This window comes from Mesocricetus auratus, unplaced genomic scaffold (genome assembly GCF_017639785.1).
Source record: "Mesocricetus auratus isolate SY011 unplaced genomic scaffold, BCM_Maur_2.0 Super-Scaffold_100030, whole genome shotgun sequence".
Lineage (NCBI taxonomy): Eukaryota > Metazoa > Chordata > Mammalia > Rodentia > Cricetidae > Mesocricetus > Mesocricetus auratus.
The window spans coordinates 4,450,694-4,469,900 of NW_024429211.1; the positions used below are offsets into that span (position 1 = coordinate 4,450,694).

A 19,207-nucleotide genomic window follows, 5' to 3' on the forward strand; every position below is an offset into this window, starting at 1 on the left:
AGACCTATAACCCCTATGGAGATAGAGGCAGTCATCAAAAGTCTCCCAACCAAAAAAAGTCCAGGTCCAGATGGCCTCAGTGCAGAATTCTACCAGAAATTCAAAGAACAGAGCTTATAGCAATTCTTCTCAAAATGTTCCACACAATAGAAGCAGAAGGGTCTTTGCCATCTCTTTCTATGAGGCTTCAATAACCTTGATCCCCAAGCCACACAAAGATACACCTAAGAAAGAGAACTTCAGACCAATATCCCTCATGAACATTGATGCAAAAATACTCAATAAAATACTGGCAAATCAGATCCAAGAACACATCAAAACAATCATTCACCATGATCACGTAGATTTCTTCCCAGGGATGCAGGGATGGTTCAACATATGAAAATCCATCAACGTAATCCACGATATAAACAAGCTGAAAAACAAAAATCAATGATCATCTCACTAGATGCTGAAAAAGCCTTTGACAAAATCCAACACCCCTTCATGATAAAGGTCTTGGAGAGATCTGGGATAACAGGGACATACTTAAACATAATAAAAGCTATATACAGTAAACCAACAGCCAACATCAAACTAAATGGACAGAAACTCAACGCAATTCCTCTAAAATCAGGAACAAAACAAGGCTGTCTGCTCTCTCCATACCTTTTCAACATGGTACTTGAAGTTCTAGCTATTGCCATACGACAACAAATGGGGATCAAGTGGATACAAATTGGGAAGGAAGAGGTCAAACAGTCACTGTTTGCAGATGATATGATAGTTTACATCAATGATACAAAGAACTCTATCAGGGAACACTTACAGCTGATTAACACCTTCAGCAAAGTGGCATGCTACAAGTTCAACTAAAGAAAATCGGTAGCCCTACTAAATACAGATGATAAAAGGGCTGAAAAAGAAATCAGAGAAACATCACCCTTTACAATTGCCACAAACAACATAAAATACCTTGGGGTAATGCTTACCAAACAAGTGAAAGACCTGTATCGTAAGAATTTTGAACCTTTACAGAAATAATTTAAAGAAGCCCTCAGAAAATGGAAAGATCTCCCATGATCTTGGATAGGTAGGATCAATGTAGTAAAAATGGCAATCCTGCCAATAGCAATCTACAGATTCAATGCAATCCCCATTAAAATCCCAGCACAATTTTTCACAGACCTTGAAAGAACAATAATCAACTTTGTATGGAAAAACAAAAGACCCAGGATAGCCAAAACAACCCTGTTCAACAAGTCAACATCCGGAGGCATCACCATCCCTGACCTCAAGCTCTGTTATAGAGCTATAGTCATGAAAACAGCTTGGTATTGGCACAAAAATAGACAGGTAGACCAATGGAATCGAATTGAAAACCCGGGTTTAACCCACACACGTGCGAACATCTGACCTTTGACAAAGAAGCTAAAAATATACAATGGAATAAAGAAAGCAACCTCAACAAATGGTGCTGGCATAACTGGAGACTGGCATGTAGAAGAATGAGGATCGATCCATGTTTATCGCCATGCACAAAACTTAAGTCCAAATGGATCAAGACTTCAACATAAATCCAGCCACACTGAACCTCTTAGAAACGAAAGTGGGTGGTACCCTTGAACGAATTGGTACAGGAGACAGCTTCCTGAACATAACACCAGTAGCAAAGACAGCGAGATCAACAATTAATATATGGGACCTACTGAAACTGAGAAGTTTCTGTAAGGCAAAGGACACAGCAAGACAAAAAGGCAGCCCACAGAATGGGAAAAATATTCACTAATCCCACATCTGACAGAGTGTTGATCTCCAAAATTTACAATGAACTCAAGAAGCAAGTCTCCAAAACATCAAAGGACCCAATTAAAAAGTGTGCTGCAGAACTAAATAGAGAGTTTTCAATCGAGGAGTCTAAAATGGCTGAGAGACACTTGAGAAAGTGCTCAAAATCCTTAGCCATCCGGGAAATGCAAATCAAAACAACTCTGAGGTACCATCTCACTCCTGTCAGAATGGCTAAAATCAAAAACACCAATGACAATTTATGCTGGAGAGGATGTGGTGAAAGGGGGACACTCCTCCATTGCTGGTGGGAGTGCCAACTGGTTCAGCCACTTTGGAAATCAGTATGGAGATTCCTCAGAAAAATGGGAATAAATTTACCATAAGAAACAACAATTCCACTCTTAGGCATATTTACAAAAGATGCCCATTCATACAACAAAGATGTCTGTTCCACTATGGTCATAGCAGCTTTATTTGTAATAGCCAGAACTTGGAAGCAACCTAGATGTCCCTCAACCGAAGAGTGGATAGAGAAAATGTGGTACATCTACACAATGGAGTACTATTCAGCAGAAAAAAAAGGAATCATGACATTCACAGGCAAATGGATGACACTAGAAGAAACCATCCTGAGTGAGGTAACCCATTCACAAAAAGAGAAACATGGCATGTACTATCTCATATATGGATTTTAGACATAGATCTGGGGAGTGCCAGCCTACAATCCTATGGCCAAAGAGTCTAGAAAACAGAAACTTCATTTAGTGGCTGATCAAAGAAGACGCGAACTCCCTTGGTTAACTACTGAGCTGAACTCAATAAAGCCAGTAACAGAGAGGGAGGACTGATGATCAAAGGGATTAAGACTGGGCTGGTTTAACCTCCAGAAACAGCTGACCAGACAAAGGTTAACTCTTGAATCCCATGCATCAACCTGGGAAGCCAGCATGGGACTGATCAAGACCCCCTGAATCTGGGTGTCAGTGAGGATGCCTAGGGAATCTATTGAGCCTTGGGCAGCAGATCAGTACCCATCCCATTTTACACGCGGACTGTGGACTCCCATAGAACAATGTGAGGTGAACTCTCACCCTGAACCCTTGAGGAAGTGTCGGCCATGCCCTGTATGAAATGACCGACGATGGACACACCCATGGAGGGCCTCCCCCTCCATGGGGAATGAGGGGATAACGGGGAGGTGCTGGGAGGAGGGCAAGGGAGGAGGGGAGGGAAAGGGAGAGGGACCTGGAACTGACTTGTGAAGCAACCTTATTTCTTATCTAAATTTAAACTGGAAAAAAATTTTTTCTTCACTGAGACAACTGATTCTGCTTGATACTCTCAGGATTCAAATGTCCGCTGACCATTTGTGTGAAGCTTGCCGAGACCTACCTTCAGGATAGATTGTCTGCGTCATCCTCGTAAGCAGCACTGTTTGTGTCCCACTAGCAGGTATAGCTATGCCTTCTGAGGACATGGATCTATGATGACTAACCAACGTCATGAAGTAGGTAATGACAAAAATATCATGCTGAGGTTGGGGCTGCTGAGGCCCAGGCTAAAGACAGGGGTGAAATGGGGGACTAGTCCCATCAGGCCTTTCTCATAGGCCAGTGCACAGGCCCTCATTCACCAAGCACAGTTTCCATTCTGGGGAATCCTGTTAAGTCCAGGTTCCCTTCTCTAGGGGAGCATGAGTCCTGCCAAGGAAGGCTCTTTTTTGGAAAAATCTAAGTATGTGCAGCTGGCCAGCATGAGCACACTGCTCATTTCCATCTATTCTCTTATGCATTTCAGTAAACGAGGATGCAGTCTTGGTTTCTCAAGCATTTCACCTTCAGGTACCTGAAAATATCAGCTTAAGTACCTACTTCTCCTTTGGATATCCTCCTACAAACATTAGAAAAAAGACCATCTAGGATTCCAATGAATTCTAAGCAATAAAACTTGGGTACTCCATTCCATTTTGGAATCCAATCTGACTAAGACCATGATAAAAGAATGGGAATTAAAGGTGACTTGACTGTATAATTCCAATTAGTAGATATTGGGTAACTGAGCTGTCAATTTTTGAACAGCAGGGACACAAGAAATGCATCAGGACTTTCAGTTCATTGTAATTACACAGCACATAAATAGGTGAATGTATTTTTCAACTACCTTCCATACTGATTGTTACTGCCTTGGCAAGATCTTTATGTTCTCACTGTGCCATGATGTATTCATGTACCAGTCTTGCATAAACGTTGCTCAGGAGTGTCCAATCTGCAGGCCCAGATGAGCAGTGACGTCAATATGTTACCTTTCTGAGGGTCAAAAGGGAGACAGAGACTCACAGTGTTCTAGAGGACGAATGTACACATCAGTAAGTTAAACTCATAAACCATTTCTTTTTGTTAAGATTAGTGAACTTGTCCTGATATGCAAGCAACAGACCACATGAGGAATATAGACAATGAGCAACTGGACATGCATAACCCTCTTGGCATAGACACACAGGCTCAGTATTATGTGGATACCCACCCACCACACATAAGTGTCATAAAAATTAAATTACATGAAAGTCATCGCAAGCTATAAAGGCTTCCATCATTCCTGTGATAAGGTAGGGAAAGAGAGCAGGTGAAGGCATCCAATGCATGTGGTGATTGGGCAGTTAATAAACTTGTGGTCATACATCCTACAATGGTGAGTACTCAGTGATGTCACAGGGAAATAGGATAGCTCTGTGCAGAGCAGATGAGAAATCTTGAAGTTAGTGAGCAACAGTGAATGATCAGATGGTAACATAGTTTCATCAGGCCTATAATATGCCCTTCCCATGGTCTGTCAGCTCATGCATTGAATGCGGACAGTGAGAATGAAGATGAAACCAGTGATGGGTTAATGTTGGTTAGGTGTGGCACATGGTAACTGCATTTGCCATTTATCATTTCCTACCCCTAAGCACTGATTATCAATTCACCCAATCATCACAATGTATATATTGGGCATTTCAAACCTGAGCATTGCAATGCCATAAACATTACTTACAAATTTGGAAAAATAAAATTTTCCTTGACTGAGACTACTGATTCTGCTTGATATACTGCAGGAGTCTAATACCCGCTGACCATTTCTGTGAAGATGCCGAGACTTACCTTCTGAATAGATGATATTTGTCATCCTGGTAAGTACCACTGTTTGTGTCCCACTATCAGGTAGAGCTATGCCTTCTGAGAACACAGGTCTATGATGAAAAACCTACGTCATGAAGAGAGGTGATGACATAAATATCATGCTCTGGTTCTGGCTACTGAGGCCAGGGTTAAAGGACAGGGGATAAATGAGGGACTAATGCCATCTGGCCTTTCCCATTGGCCCATGCACAGGCCCTCATTCATCCAGCAGTGCTTCCCTTCCGGGAAATCCTGTTAAGTCCATGTGCTCTTCTCTAGGGGAGCATGAGTCCTCCCAAGGAAGGCACATTTTGGCTAAATCTAAGTATGTCCAGCTGGCCGACATCAGGACTACTGATCTTTTCCTTTTATTCTCTTATGTATTTCAGTGAACGAGGATGCAGTCTTGGTTTCTCAATCATTTCACCTTCAGGTACGTGGAAATATCAGCTTAAGTACCTAGGTCTCCTTTGGATATCCTCCTTCAAACATTAGAAAACAAGACTATCTAGGAATCAAATGAAATCTAAGCCATAATACTTGGGTACACCCTTCCTTTTCTGCAATCCAATTTGACTAAGACCATGATAAAAGCATGGAAAGTAAAGATGCCTTGTCTTATAGAATTTCAATTACTAGATATTGGGTAAATGGGGTATGAATTTTCGAACAGGTGGGACACAATATGTTGATCAGCACTTTCATTCCATTTTAATTACACAGCACATTTCCAGGTGAATGTATTTTTCAATACCTTCCATACTTATTTTTACTGCCTTGGCAATATCTTTAAGTTCTCACTGTGCCAGGAAGTATTCATGCTCCAGTCTTGCATAGATTTTGCTCAGGAGTGTCCCGTCTGCAGGCCCACGAGTGCAGGGAGATCACTAGTTTACCTTTCTGAGGGTCAAAGGAAGAAAGAAACACACTGTTCTAGTGCACTAATGTACACAACAGTGAGATAAACTCAGATACAATTTCTTTTTCTTAGTATTAGTGAACTTGTCCTGATATGCAGGCAACAGACCACAAAAGGCATTTCGACAATATGCAACTGGACATGCATAACCCTCTTGGCAAAAATGCACAGGCTCAGCATAATGTAGATACCCACTCACCACACATAAGTGGCATAAAATTTAAAACACATGATGTCATCCCAAGCTATAAAGGCCTCCATTCTTCCTGTGACAAGGCAGTGTAAGAGAACAGCTGAAGGGATCCTAAGCATGTGGTGCTTTGGCAGTACAGTAACTTGAGGTTATACATCCTAAAATGGTGAGTACTCAGTGATGTCAGTGTGAAATTGGATAGCTCTGTGAAGAGAAGATGAGATATCTTGAACCTAGTGAGAAACAGTGAATGATCAGATGGTAAATATTTTAACCAGTTCTCTAATATGCCCTTCCCATGATCTGTCACCTCATGCATTGAATGCTGGCAGTGAGGATGATTAGGAAACCAGTGATGTGTTAATCTAGGCTAGGTGTGGCAAAAGGTAAATGCATTTGCAATTTATCATTATGTACCCCTTCACACTGATAATAAATGAACACAATCATCACAATGTAGATATTGGGCATTCCAAACGTGAGCATTGCGATTGTCCTGAAACTGAATTGCCAATTTGGAACCATAAAATTTCCTTCACTGAGACCACTGATTCTGCTTGATACACACAGGAGTCTAATGCCCGCTGACCATTTGTGTGAAGCTTGCCGAGACCTACCTTCAAGATAGATGGTCTTCGTCATCCTGGTAAGCAGCACTGTTTGTGTCCCACTAGTAGGTATAGCTATGCCTTCTGAGGACACCGGTCTATGATGACAAACCAACATCATGAAGACTTTTGATGACAAAAATATGCTTAGGTTGGGGCTGCGGAGACCCAGACAAAAGGACAGGGGAGAAATGGGGGACTAATCCCATCATCCTTTCTCATAGGCCAGTGCACAAGCCCTCATTCACCCAGCAGTGTTTCCCTTCTGGGGAATCCTGTTAAGTCCATGTGCCCTTCTCTAGGGGAGCATGTGTCCTGCCAAGGAAGGCTCTTTTTGGCAAAATCTAAGTATGTGCAGCTGGACAGCATGAGGACACAGCTCATTGCCATCTATTCTCTTATGCATTTCAGTGAACGAGGATGCAGACATGGTGCCTTAATCATTTCACCTTCAGGTACGAGGAAATATCAGCTTAAGTACCTGGGTCTAGTTTGGATATCCTCCTTCATACATTAGAAAAAAAGACCTTCTAGGATTCCAATGAAATCTGACCCATAAAACTTGGGTACTCCATTCCATTTTGGAATCCTATCTGACTAAAACCATGATAAAAGGATGGTAATTAAAGATGCCTTGACTTCATAATTCCAATTAGTAGATATTGGGTAACTGAGCTGTGAATTTTCATACAACTGGGAAACACGAAATACATCAGGACTTTGAGTCCATTGTAATTACAAAACACATTGATAGGTGAATGTATTTTTCAAATAACTTCCATACTGATTGCTACTGCTTTAGCAAGAGCTTTATGTTCTCACTTTGGCAGGAAGGATTCATGCTCCAGTCTTGCATAGATGTTGCTCAGGAGTGTCCCGTCTGCAGGTCCAGGATTGCAGGGAGATCACTAGGTTACCTTTCTGAGGGTCTGAAGGGAGACAGAGACTCACAATGTTCTAGCTGAATAATTTGCGCATCAGAAAGATAAACTCATATACCATTTCTTTTTTTTAGGGTTAGTGAACTTGTCCTGATATACAGGCAATGGGCCACATTAGGCAATTTGACAATGTGCAACTGAACAGGCATTCCACTGTTGGCAATAATGCACAGGTTCTGTATTATGTTACATCATCTCACCTCACATAAGTGGCATGATATTTCAAACACATGAATGTCATCCCAAGCTATGAAGGCCTCCATCCTTCATGTATTAAGGAATTGGGCAAGAGATCAGGTGAAGGGATCCTATGCATGTGGTGCTTGGGAAGTTAAGAAACTTGAGGTTATGCATCCTACAATGGTGAGTACTCAGTGATGTCAGAGGGAAATAGGATAGCTCTGAGCAGAGCAGAAGAGATGTCTTGAACCTAGGGAGACTCAGTAAATGATCGGATGGTAAAATGTTTACACCAGGCCTATAATATGCCCTTCCAATGGTCTGTCACCTCATGCATTGAATGCTGACAGTGAGGTTGAGGAGGAAACCAGTGAAGGATTAGTCTTAGCTAGGTGTTTCAAAAGGTAACTGCATTTACAATTTATCATTATGTACCCCTAAGCACTGATTATCAATGCACCCAATCATCACAATGTAGATATTGGGCTTTCAAAACCTGAGCATTACAATTCTGCTGACACTGACTTTGAACTTTGGAACCATAAAATTTTCCTTGACTGAGACAACTGCTTCTGCTTCATACCCTGCAGGAGTCTAATGCCCGCTGACTATTTGTGTGAAGTTTGCCGAGACCTACTTCTAGACTGATGGTCTTTGTCATCCTGGTAAGCAGAACAGTTTGTGTCCCACTAGCAGGTATAGCTATGCCTTCTGAGGACACGGGTCTATGATGACAAACCAAAGTCATGAAGAGAGGTGATGACATAAATATCATGCTCAGGTTCTGGCTGCTGAGGCCCAGACTAAAGGACAGGGGAAAAATGGGGGACTAGGCCCATCTGGCCTTTATCATAGGCCAGTGCACAGGCCCTCATTCACCCAGCAGTGTTTCCCTTCTGGGAAATCCTGTTAAGTCCAAATGCTCTTCCCTAGGGGAGCATGAGTCCTGCCAAGGAAGGCCCTTTTTGGCGAAATCTATGTATGTCAATCTGGGCAGCATCAGCATGCTGCTCATTTCCATCTCTTCTCTTCTGGATTTCAGTGAACGAGGATGCAGAATTAGTGACTCAATTATTTCACCTTCAGGTACGTGGAAATATCAGCTTAAGTACCAAGTTCTCCATTGAATATCCTACTTCAAACATTAGAAAACTAGACCTTCTAGGAATGCAGTGAAATTTAAGCCAGAAAACTTGCGACCTCCCTTTCTTTTTGGAATCCAATCTGAATAAGACCATGATAAAAAGATGGTAATTAAAGATGCCTTGTCTTTTAGAATTCCAGTTAGTAGATATTGGTAACTGAGCTCTGAATTTTTGAACAGGTGGGACACAAGAAATTGATCAGGGCTTTCAGTCCATTGTAATTACACAGCTCATTGATAGGTTAATGTATTCTTCAAATACCTTCCCTAATTATTGTTACTGCGTTTCCAAGACCTTCATGTTCTCACTCTGATGTATTCATGCTCCAATCTCGCATAGAATGTGCTAGGAGTGTCCACTGTGCAGTCCCTTTCTTTTGGCAATCCCTTAAGCCTCTTCCCATGAGAAGATGGTAATTCATACTGTTTTTTATTGTAGAATTCCAAATCATAGGTCTGGGAAACATAGCTGTGACTGTTCTGGGAAATGGGACACCTAGATTGGGTCAGATGTGCAGGTCCTGTGCCATGCTCAGTGATGGGTAAATGTTACCTTTAAATTCCTTGCTTTGGGTGTCTATCAAGCACCCATTCTGATTGTTATTGCTGGGGCAAAAACTTCATATTCTCGCAGTGTCAGGAGTGTGACATACTCCAAACTTCCAAATATGGCACTCATGCATGTCCACTATGCAGTCCCTCAACTACAGGGAACAGAAACACACAAACCACAAGGCCTGCTTTGGAAACAGTTCTGATATTACTGTTGACATTACTTGTTTCATCAATATCCATTACCTGATGGCACTTGGATACACACTGCATGATTCTATATAGTTCACATTGTTACTTGACAAAATAAAAATTCCATACTGCATTGTTAGACACAGGACAATTCGTGCTTCTTTTAGGGAGATGAAGGTGAAAATATAGGGGAGATCAGAATGAGGAGAATGACAAATGTAGAAAAATCTCATAATGAATATATTATCATGAAATCCAAATGCTGGAATGTCTCTTAAAATTAATAAGAAGACCATCTTTGCCAGATTTTATGTGTTTTTAAAAATATTTTATCAACTTTAAAAGCTCTGTGGTTTTTCTCATTTTTATCATTAAAGCTGCAATTTTGAAATTCATAAGTTTTCGTCTCAAATGTTTTAAGAGGCAGAAGACCATATGTTCATTCTGATTGTGGTTCAGTAACTCTGGTCAGAATATGAGCAACTAGAAAACTGACCATCCATTTCAAAGTCAAAGAGACTAGCTATTCCAGCTTTCCTGTACCATTGGAAAGAGACCGGGGATAAGAGAGGGGTTTTCTTTATCTATGATGACAATAAGTCTCTGAGGATGGTGAGCAACTCATACAAATGACAATTTGAGGGCCAGGTGGGATGTTCCCTAAACAACAGTGATGTTTCCAGAATATGGATACTACTGCTCCCCTTTTCAGGATGACAGAAAATAATGCATACTGCTTTATCTCCCATATTTTGAGGGAAAACAATTTTCATGTGACTATCATGTAGTATCATATGATGAATCACTTTCTGTTACACTATACAAGTACATACATTCACCCTTGTTTTTATTTCATTGATTTACCGAGGGTTTGAGAGAATGAATTCAAAGATGAGGAATCAGTGATTTCATCACTGAGCATTACCGGGGCACAGCATTGTGACATTCCTATATTGGGGAAAGGAGAAGAAGGATTGTAGTATTCCCTGCCACCATTACCAAGAATTTCAGAGGCTGCAGTACCTTCATCCTGTCCCCAATTACCAGCAATGGAAGATAAGTTATTTTGTGTTAGAATTATTACTTTTCTGTTCAATTAACTAAACACATCTGGAGGGTCATAGTCATGTACCATCCAGACACCAAATCAAGCCATGTCCTCCGACTGAGCAGAAAGCACCAATATACTAAAATCATGTCAACATATGGAGAATATTGTATTTTTCTGATGATGAGCTCCACGTCAGAATAGTAGCCTTTGACACCCAACTTGGAAAGAATGCTTCTGATTCCAAGAGAACTGATTCTGTTTTAATCCATGAAGGAGAATTAAGCAAACTGACAATTTGTCTGAATTTCCCAAAATCTTACCCTCTAAACTATCTTTGCCATGAGTTAAGTTGAACTTTTTATGTACCAATTTCAGGTACATATATGCATTCTGAGAACATGGGTCTATAATGACAAACCAAGGTTACACAGAGAGGTGATGAAATAAAAATCATTCTAAATGATAGGAAAGAAATAGGGGCCTAGTCTCCTCTGACCTTTCTCATAGTCCAATACACAGGCCCTCATTACCTTAACAGTGTTTCCTTGTCTGGGGAATCCTGTGAGGTCAAGTTGCACTTCCTCAGTAGAGCACTGAGCTTTGTGTCATAAGCCCCTTGTTGTAACACTCTACACATGTCTAGGTTTCCAGTAACAAGCAAGAAACACATGTCCCATCTTATCTGCTGACTTTCAGTGATCCTGGTTGTCATCTTGGTGCCACAGAGATGAGACTTTCAGAGAAGTGGAAAGAAATGCCCACGGTCCAGGCTCTCTCTGGGTCCTGTGACTTCACCTACTAATACAGCTGACCTTCTGAGTCATTTAATAACATTTGCAGTACAGCATTCATGTGCTACCTTCCTATTGGAAAAAACCAGTACCTAAGCCCCAGATTCCAGGATGGACACTGGCAGCATGACCAGATCAGATGCCTTCTGTCCCTTGGAATTAAGGAATTTTTCCTGTCACCCAAATATGCAAAATATTAGGCAAAGCAAGAGGGTGCATCATGTGATGCACATGCATTGCACCCTCAAATACACAGACTCAATATCATCTGGAGACCAGCTCATCACACATCAGGTGCATGGTATATATATATAAAGGATTCCCTGGCTTTTATTATAATGAATGACCATAAAACTTGAACAAGAATCCTAAGAAGAAGGTCCTTGGGAAATAAATACCCTTCAGGTTAAGCATTCTGCTCTGGTGAGTTGAAGTAATTTTCAGATGCTAATGTGTTAGTGCTATGCAATAAACAGCAGATGGCAGTCTTGGACCTTGTCAGGAACATGGCAAAGATCAGAACCTGAAATAATTTCAGTAGCTGTGTATCGTGTTTTCCCAATATTACATGGTCTGATTCTAGGAATGAAGGCACAGAAGGCAAGGTTGAATCAACTAAACGATTAAATTTACCTTGGGGCAGCCGACAGGTAGCCACCACTAAAAGTTTTCATTTCCTCAACTGTCCCATTGATTGGAAATTGACCCTAATTATTCTGCTAGAGTTAATGGTGTGATCAGACACCTGAATGTTTGCATTTCAGGTATTTTACCACATGTGTATTTAATGAAGAAAACATAGCACTCACACATAATACAGTTTGCAAATAGATACAACTCTGACTTGTACGAAGCACTACACTCAGATTCATGCATCTGCAGAACACTCCCATGGCAAACAGAGAGACAGGTAGTTGCAAACAGGCCTTATAATTGGAAGCAGACACACTCAGTTTCTCAAGTGTAACACCTATGAAACGCAAACCCTATATTCAGAATCATTGAGATCCATCCAAATGAAGATCAAACAAAATTTTTAAATTTCTCTGAGATACTAAGAAAGGAAGTCTTTAGGAGTGTTGACATGTGTTGAATGGATACCTGTACCTAAAAAATGTTTAAAGAAAAGGAAACTGAATAAAGAAACTGGTCCTAGCATAGTGGCTAAATACACAGTTCTCAAACAGAAACCATCAATTAAATTCAAGGTTGCAGTGTGCTCCTCAAGTTCTTTTAGAAAATGCCTTTCTTTCAGAGAAAAGAAGTTTACCATCTCATTTACAAGTGCAGCTGCCAGATATTCTGGAAAATATCTATGTTTGGAAGGGGATCTGAAATACCATTTTCCTGAATTGCACTATGTTTTGATTCGTGCAATGTTGATCACATTTATTCCATTTCAGCCCACTGGCATTCAAGTTCACATAGCATGGAATTGTTTTGTCAAGTCACCGAAAAGGTCACCAAATATTCCTTATTATTCTATTGTTTTTTAATGTGAAGACCCCAGTTGTGGGAAAATCATTTTGTAAAATCTCCTTTAACCACCTCAATCTCATTTTTTCTTCTATTAGGTAAATTAGACATCTTATATCTAAATGCTTCTAATGTTTTCCTACTTCATTCATCTTAAAACTCGGTTACTCAGAAGCCCATTTTCCCCATCTGTTGCTACTCCACAATTGTGAGAAATACAAGGGGTACCATTCACTATGAATCGCCACTGAGATTGGAGAACACAAATTATTACTAAACTTTTCTCATTTATCTGGCTGTACCTCTGACAATGTAATCTCAGAGTTTTCACTATATGATATCTTTGCCTGTTTTTTATGGGAAAGCATTCAAAACTAATATTCAAGCCATGTGTAAACATGTTACTGCACTTTTTCACAAAACTAGAGCATAGGGTTAACCTCAGGAGGCACATGACAAGACTTTTTAGTGATAAATAATGTAAAAAATGAAGTTTTCTATTTAGGGAGACTTACAATTGAACTTTTGGAAATTTAGAGGAGTATAAATAATGGTAGTTATCATAGAAAGACCTCATTCAGACAGAAACAGACACACCAAAAGCCTGCACTTAAAATGCTTCTGATATAACTGTAGGCACTACTTATCATGTACACACTGAGGAAGTGATGGCATTTGAATACACACTGCATGATTCTAAAAGGTTTTGACTGTTACCTGACAAAATAGAAAATCCGTATTGGATTGTGAATCACAGCACATATTCGTTGATTATGTGTGGAGATGAGGATGAAATCATAGGGGAGATCAGGAAGAGGAGGAAGAAAAATGTAGTAAGCATATCATGGTAAATATATTTTCATAAAATCCAAAAAATGGAATGCCCCTTAAAATTTATAGAGGATGACCTTTGTCATTTTTGATGTGTTCTTTTTCTTAGTAATTTATCCACTTCAGTTCACAAATTGAGCCCATCAAAAGCTCAGTGAAATTTTCCCTTTTTAATAATTAATTCTGGCATATTGAACATTGATAACTTTTCAATGTGTATATGGTTTATGAGGAAGGAGACCATTCTATATGTGGTTCAGTAAGTCAGATCAGAAGCTGAGCAACAAGCCAGCTGCACAGTCCTTACCATCCATTTCAAAGTCAATGTGAGTAGCTATTCCTGCAGCATTGGAGAGACTCATGTGTTAAGAGAGGGCTTGCCTGAGTCATTGATGAGAACAAGTCTCTGAAGGCAGTGATTGACTCATACAAATGTCAATATGAGGTTCAGATAACTGGTCACCTTGACAACAGTGATGTTTCCAAATATGACTACTACTTTTCTGTTTTGAAGGATGACAATTTATTGTAAAGATAAACACCACACTTGATGAGGGTATAAGTAATGTTTTTTGTGGCAAGCACATACAATAGAACACTGGTAACCAAGGTAAATATGGGATTTGATGTATCGTATACATATATTAGATGAGTTCTATATCTGATGTTTTCCTCGAATTGGAGAACAATGGGGTTAATTTTGTTCCATCATAAACAAATTCTGCAACCTCAATGTGTAAGATAACTCTCATTATATTGAGAATATACAACTAAATTGAGAGGCTGTGTAAAGTTTTTAAATACAATGAGAATGATGTATAGCTCTGCCCTATATACAGAACTGTATGGACATTGAACTACTTTACTTATATTTTGTGGTTTATTATTTGCCTTACTTGATTTTTTGCATCAGTGTAGAATGAAAGAACTCCAAAAATAGGCATTTTCTCAACATATGCAGAAGAATCCAAAAAGTTTATTTATGAAACTGATACTCTCTGTTTTGGTATTATTGTTACTACTTTCCCCCAAAGTTACTGCAGGCTGTTAGCCTTTATTCATTATCCTTCCATTAGGAGAAAATTTCTTCATTACTAAAAGATACAATAATATTGGCTGGTCTCTTCCAGTAAGTTGAAAAGCCTTAACTTATCTTTTAATATCATATCAGAGAACATTTCTTTATACATTACTAGTTTTTAATTATATTTATGTGGAAGGAATACCCATGCAACTATGCTGCCCTTCCTGTGCATTAACATTTCTGTGCAGCATTGTCTAGATGGTAAAATAACCAGAATGCACATGGTCCAAATGTGTTTCTAGTATTTGTTTATTACACATTCTCATTCTTTTCAGCCTCAGCAGATAATATTCTTCAACTAATTAGGTCTTTGTCTCAATTTAATGCCATATTCGGGTGTTTTAAATCATGCAATTCTCTGATAATTGTCTGTGGTTGAACGATTTCTCCAAGTAGTTTTCGAAGATCATTAAGAGTCTTGTAACGATCTCTTCTGATCTGTATTTTCAGTAGTCTAATTTTCTGTGAGTCCATTTCATAACCTAAATAATTAATGGTATGTCCTCATTATATTTTTCGTAGTAATTTTTCATCCCCAATGAGGCAAAGTTTACTTTACTGCTTCAAACATCTATTCCAAAGTACGTTAATTTGAATCAGACAGTAATATGTCATCCATATAATGATATATTAACTTGTTTATGAATGATTTCCAAAGGTTTTGCACAAAATACTGGAAGAATGTCAGGCTATTTAACATTCCTTTTGCAGCACCTTCCACTGAAATCTTTCTACAGGTTTAGAATTGTCATAGGTAGGTACTGTGAAGAAAACTTTTCTCTGTTTCTCTTGTAATGATATAATAAAGAAGTCAATCTTTTCAATCTATAACTACAATTGTCCAACTCCTTAGGTACTAGAAAAGGTAGTTATAACCCAAGATGTCAAGTGCCCATAGGCTGAAGTACCAGGATGATAGCTTTCATATAAGTATCCACCTTCCAAATTCAAGACTTTTTGATAACAAATACAGGTGAATTCCATGGACAATTTGATTCTTCTGTATGTAATAGCATTTAGCAGTTCCTGAAATAACTCAGCAAAGAGCTAGTCATTTTCATGAATTATCCTTATATTTACATAAAAACCACAAACAACATCTGCCATTCTTTCTCTTAATACATTCTCCATAAAATCTTACAGTCAGGTATAGAAGAAGTAACAACAATCACAACTTTGTTATAGAAGAAATATCCTGTCTGTGTTTGAGGACCAGTGCAATTCATGCTAGAAATAAGAGTCAGGATACAATTACATCAATGATATTTTTTACTTCTAATTAGTTGCAGGTGGGAATTTCAAAGTCCTCTTCACATTCAGGTGGGAGAGGCAATCATTGAATCTTAGTCTGTTGTGCAGGTCCCTCCATACAATGACAGATTTCAGAACCACAGGATCTATAACATGAGGGGACCAAAAAATAAATTTTCTGTGATGTCACTGTCTTGGCACTTATGTTTTGATTCATAGAATATTGATCACATCCATCCCTTTCAGTCCATTGGCATTAAAATGACAGAGTCTAGAATTCCCTTGTCAAGTCACCGAAATGTTCAACAAATTTTACTTATCCCTCTGTGCTTTTTCATTGAAAAGACTCCAGTTATGTGAATGTCATTTTGTAAAATATTGTAACCACCACAATCTAACGTTTTCTGCTCTTAGGTAATTAAGACATCTTAAATCGTAATCCTTCTCATGATTTCTATCTCATCTTCTAAAATCTCAGTACCTCAAATGCCCATTTATGTGCATCTGTTCCTGATCCAGAATTCTGAACTCTTTTGCTATCAATAGCCAAGGAGAACAGACAATACACATTAATAATCGACATTTCTGATTCAAATGGCTCTGCACTCTGACAATGTACACTTAGAGATTGCAATATCTGTTTTCTTTGCCTGTCACAGGGAGGTCTTTAAGAATATTTCCAATATGAAAGCACTCAAAATTTGTATTTAACTGTTTAAGGCATGAGAGAAACTTTTACTGTATTTTTCAAAAGTTGGAGCACAATGAGACCTTCATGAGGCTCATGATCAGGCACATTAGCAAGAATTTTAGTTACAAAAAAACCTTCTCTATTTAGGGATACCTATAACTGAAATTTAGAAATTTAAGGAGAGTTAAAATGTGGTAGCTTACCATAGATAGGCATCATCAGACAGAACACACAAACCAAAAGGCCTACATTGAAAATGCTTTTGATATTACTTTAGACATACCAGATACACATCCATAAATTTGATGGCATTTGAATACATGCTACATGACTCTACAAAATTTTGACTGTTATTGACAAAACAGAAAATGCATTCAGGATTGTGAAACAAAGGACATTCTGTGGAAGTGTATAGGAGAAGATGATGTAATCTTTTAAAAATACAGAGGAGGAGGAAGAAAAGTGCAGTAAGCATTTCATAATGATTATATTCTCATGAAATCCAAAAGATGGAATGCCTCTAAAATTAACCAGATGATGACCTTTGCTATTTTATTACTTTAATTTTAAATATTTTGCTTCACATATCAATCCCAGTTCCCTCTCCTCCCTATCCCCGCATCCACCAACATAAACCCCAGCCTGCCAGGCTTGTCCAAATCCCTTCCACAAAGGGGATACCCATAGTTTTTAATTTCACTGAGGTCAGGGTCCAGACACTCCCCTAAGATTCCAGGTTGAGACATCATCCCTCTTTATATTATGGACACACAAAGTCCATATGTATGCCTGTAGGCACTGATCTACTGCCCAGTGCCCAATTGGTTGTCGAGGCCTGCTCACTGAATCTTACACTCAGGAGTTCAGGATCAGTCCCATGCTGGCCTCCCAGCTGTCAGCATGAGTTTCAAGGTTTCTGCCTTTTTGAGATCAGCTGTCTCTGCTGATTTTGCCAGCCCATTCTTTGGGAATATGCGCATTGCTGCTTTCTGTTGCTAGGTTCAACAGGTACATTTAGGGTTTAACTGTGGATGCTTGCCTCTGCTTCCATCAGTAACTGAATGAAGTTGATAGGATGGCATATAAGATACACGCCAAGTTCATTATCAGTAATTGGCATTTAAGATAGTCTTTCCACAAACGCTTTGCTTGCCTGTTCGTGTGTCATCCTTTTAGATAGCTAGAGGGTTCACCAGTTTCTAGACCCTCTTCAAACTTATGACTCCATCTATTAATCCTGTTCTCCTCTATTCTATTCCCACTCAAACCTCCTTTTCCCCATGATCTACTCTCCCGCACACCCTCCACCCCTTCTTCTTCACATGTCCCACTTCCCCCACATCTCTCTGCCATGTTCCCCAAACTGTTCAGGAGATCTTGCCTCATTCCTCTTCTTTTGGGTAACAGGTTCTTTCCCTGTTTCACAGAATCTCTGTCAGTGAAATTGCAGACTGGCACTATCCTGATACATATCTAAAATCAATATAAAAATTAGTATATACCATGTTTGTCTTTTTGTAACTGGGTTACTTAAGTCAGGATGGTTCCTTTATTGCCATCATTTGCCTGCCAATTTCAAGATTCCAATTTTTTTCTGCTGAGTAATACTCCATTGTGTGAATTTACAGCATTTTCTCATCTTCCTCATCAGTTGAGGGGCATCTGAGTTGTTTCCAGGTTTTGGCAATTACAAATATGCTATTATGAACATAGTGGTACAGATGTCCTTGCTTGGTGGAATTAGAATCTTTTGGATAAATGCCTAAGAGTGGAATTCCTGGTCTTGTGGTATACTGATAACCATTTTCCTGAGGGATGTACATACCGATTTCCAAAATGGGTGTATGAATTATAACTCTCACTAGCAGTGGCAGTGTGCCCCTCTCTTTACATCCTCTCTGGTCATAAATTGTACTACTGTATTATATTCAGGAAGCAGTTTCATGTACCAATTCATTGAAGAGTATCTCCTTATGTCTCTTCGAAGAGTTTCAGTTTGGTTGAATTTAGGTTTACATCTTTAATCCTTTTGGACATAAGTTTTGAACAATGTGTTACACATGGATCTCATCTGCAGTCTTCTGCATGCCAATACACAGTTATGCCAGTATCGTTTGTTGAAGATGGTTTATTTTTTCCATTGTACAATTTTCATTTCTTTATCAGAAATCCAGTGATTATAGGTTTGTGGATCAATGTCAGGGTGTTCAACCTTGATTATATTGTTCTACACTGTCTATTTTTCTGCTAATACTATGATGCATCTCAAGACTATAGTTCTGTAATAGTGCTTTGAAGTTAGGGATGGTGATGCCTCATGAAATTCCTTTTATTGTATATGGTAGTTTAGGCTATCCTGATCAATTTATCCCATT

The 19,207-nt window shown here is 39.2% G+C and overlaps 1 long non-coding RNA gene, 4 other non-coding genes and 1 pseudogene across 10 annotated transcripts in view; all 6 read left to right on the forward strand.

Annotated features, from left to right (window-relative positions):
- The window catches only part of LOC106022682, a 28,892-nt gene extending 14,066 nt beyond the window's left edge, over nucleotides 1-14,826 (forward strand). For 4 of the 6 annotated variants that reach the window (XR_005871961.1, XR_005871965.1, XR_005871960.1 and 1 more), the window contains 5 exons: nucleotides 3,116-4,939; nucleotides 5,318-5,361; nucleotides 6,611-6,686; nucleotides 8,360-8,434; nucleotides 8,812-14,826. This is a non-coding gene — a long non-coding RNA (uncharacterized LOC106022682). Of the gene's footprint in view, nucleotides 1-3,115; nucleotides 4,940-5,317; nucleotides 5,362-6,610; nucleotides 6,687-7,059; nucleotides 7,104-8,359; nucleotides 8,435-8,811 lie in introns of all 6 variants that reach the window. The other 2 variants (XR_005871962.1, XR_005871964.1) reach the window with 2 other exon arrangements.
- Nucleotides 4,996-5,074, forward strand: LOC121134914. Its single transcript, XR_005872121.1, has one exon. It is a non-coding gene; the product is annotated as a small nucleolar RNA SNORD115 (small nucleolar RNA).
- On the forward strand, nucleotides 8,491-8,569 carry LOC121134848. The gene has a single exon (XR_005872057.1). It is a non-coding gene; the product is annotated as a small nucleolar RNA SNORD115 (small nucleolar RNA).
- Nucleotides 10,238-10,303, forward strand: LOC121135031. Its single transcript, XR_005872224.1, has one exon. It is a non-coding gene; the product is annotated as a small nucleolar RNA SNORD109A (small nucleolar RNA).
- LOC121134974 lies at nucleotides 11,109-11,191 on the forward strand (annotated as a pseudogene).
- On the forward strand, nucleotides 14,190-14,255 carry LOC121135012. Its single transcript, XR_005872205.1, has one exon. It is a non-coding gene; the product is annotated as a small nucleolar RNA SNORD109A (small nucleolar RNA).
- Nucleotides 14,827-19,207: the final 4,381 nt, after the last annotated feature.